The 2,689-nt window shown below is 41.2% G+C and overlaps 1 pseudogene; it reads left to right on the top strand.

Moving 5' to 3' along the window:
* Positions 1–919: 919 nt before the first annotated feature.
* Positions 920–2,103, top strand: LOC103207588 (annotated as a pseudogene).
* The last annotated feature ends 586 nt before the right edge of the window (positions 2,104–2,689 follow it).

The following is a 2,689-nucleotide window of genomic DNA, read 5'->3' as shown; positions in this document are numbered from 1 at the left end:
TTTTTTGGTTATTACTCTCTCTGGCTAGGTCAAGCCTCCCTGTTTTCCAATCACTCGCTTTCATAAAACTTTGACTACTATATTGATCTGCCTATTCTCTGATCTCAGTTAGTATCATAGTGTTTATGGGGGTCTGGGTTTGGAGCCCAGGGAAGGTCATAAACTCATCAAAGGCTATGATTTTTCCATAGTTTGTATGTGTTATATGTGTTCTCTATCATATGTGTCAAGCACAAAGAAAGAGCTTAATAAATTCCCACTGGTTGGCTTTTCAGTTGATTGATTTATTCATTGCTAAATACCCAGATCCTACCTGCTCAGAAGTCTGAGAGAGTGCTTTGCTCAAGTAACCCCAAATGTTAGCAGAGTCTCTCTGACTATTGTATCCACAAATGCTTCTTCACCCCCAGTTCATTTCAGGAGAATGATTCAGCCCTGCTCCAGTTTCCAGGAACTATCTACTTGTATCAAAAGCTTTATGAGTTGTGGTAGACTTTTAATAAGTGTAGCATTTCACCATTTCCATTTAGCCATTACACAGAATGACCACAGAGTCCTTGTGAATGAGATCCTATGCTTGCAACAGATGTTGTTGTTGTTGTTGTTATGTGCCGTCGAGTCAAACCCGACTCATAGCGACCCCTCCTTGGGTTTCCGAGGCAGTATCATTACGGAAGTAGGATTGCCCAACCTTCCTTCCGTTGCAACAGATAGGAGCCTGAAATCTATCAGAGATTCCACTATAGAAGATGTTTAGAAGAAAAAGAAAAAAGAAAAAAACTAAAATTTATTGGGAAGTTGCTTAGTAGTCCTAGCGGCTTCCTTCCTCAGACCCAGCAGCCATCCCTTATGCTGTCGGTGAGCTCCTAGGAGCTTGAAAAGGTAGCCATCCCTATCACTCTCACCTGGGGGAGAGGGAATGGTTGAAGCTGATCTCTGGGAAAGCTCTCCATTCAGAAGCTCTCCAATATAGAAACACATGAAAATGCCTTTGAGGCAGTATATGGCAAATAAAAACAAACTGTGGAAGTGCTCTTGATGAAATTCTGTGAAATCAACAAATCAAGAGAATTTCTTTCGTCGTCTTTGAAAGTCCAGCAGATGTCAAAGACGAGAGATATGAACGTAAAGTCCTTAGACAGAAAGCAATCAAGGTGGAACAAGCCACTAAACCAACATTTCACAGTGGTCGACACAGACCCCCTCCACCTCCGAGAAGCAGAGGTTCTCCAAAAGGCCTTAGAGGTGAAAGAGGAGGAAGCAGATGAACCAGGGGACTGTCTTCATGTGGGGGTCACATGGATGATGGTGGTATTCCATGAATTTTAACATTAGTTCTTCCAGGGGACTACTGTGAGTAAAAAGAGAACCACTGCCATGAAGTGGAGGTCCTCCTCCTAAAAGATCAACCCCTTCAGGACCAGTTTGCAGGAGCAGTGGAGAGTAGGAAGAGCTGCTCTATCCCATGGAAGGAACCCCTGACCTCTTGTAGAGATATTTATTTGTCCCCAAGACATGATGGGTAGTCTATTAAAGACAGCTATGCAAGAAAAGATTGCCCAGATTCTCATGGTATCTGAGATTATGCACTGGGTAGTCTATTAAAGACAGCTATGCAAGAAAAGATTGCCCAGATTCTCATGGTATCTGAGATTATGCACCACTACCAAGAGATTTTGCATATCATGATGATGGTCATTCCAGTTCATGTGATGACTATCCATCCAGAGGGTATAGTGATGGAGATGGCTATGCTCATGATCGCAACTATTCAAACCATTCACCTGGGGGTTTATACAGAGATTTCTAGGACAGCTATGGTAACTCAAGCAGTGCTCCACCTACATGAAGGCCTGTGCCATCCTGCCATCCTATGGTGGAAGTAGTTGCTATGATGATTATAGTAGCTCCGTGACAGATGCGGTGGACGTTGGGACAGTTTCTCAAGCAGGTGAAATGATCTCTACTCAAGTGGTCATGATTTGGTTGGCAGACACAAAAGAGGCCTTTCCCCTTCCATGTAAAGGGGGTACTCCTCCATGTGATTTCTACAGCAGTCCACACTGCAGATCCCCAAGAGATGGTGGCCATGGAGGAAGTTGATCTGATAAAGGAGAGGCAGAAGCAGATGCTAAAAAACAAACAAAACTTTGGACCAAAATCCCTGTTCAAACAAACAAACAAAAAGTGGAAGCTTTTTGTCATAACTACCCAAAGACTATCAAAAAGGAAAAATTGTGTTACTTTTGTAAAAAAAAAAAATCCTGTTATGTTCTCCTCCATAATTTTATGTTCTTCTGAGGAAAACTGTAAAACATGTTTAATTTCATTTGATTTTATGACATTGCTTTCAACAAGTAAATGTTAAACATGTAAGACTTGACTTATGCACTAGTGTTGTAATTTTCTAAGAGTCTCTAAAGGCCACTTCCTATATGATTCTTCCCAGTAAATGAGGCAAGCAATACTAAGATCTTTCACAAACATCTAGTCATCTAAAATGGAGACATGACTCATTCTGCCTATATAAATAAGCTAAATATTAGAAAAGTGGTTGGGTTTACTACTCTTAGGATTTTAGGGTGTCTTCAAACTGAAATCTCAATGTTTTCAGTGTGAAAAAACTGAGATCAGATGCTTACATAAGGAGAGTGCTATTCACCCAGTAAACCCAAAAAAATACATGGGT

Source organism: Orycteropus afer, unplaced genomic scaffold, assembly GCF_000298275.1.
Source record: "Orycteropus afer afer isolate SDZICR_OR568_19922 unplaced genomic scaffold, OryAfe1.0 scaffold00378, whole genome shotgun sequence".
Lineage (NCBI taxonomy): Eukaryota > Metazoa > Chordata > Mammalia > Tubulidentata > Orycteropodidae > Orycteropus > Orycteropus afer.
Note: the sequence above shows the minus strand (reverse complement) of the source record. Positions and strands in the feature narration are given on the sequence as shown.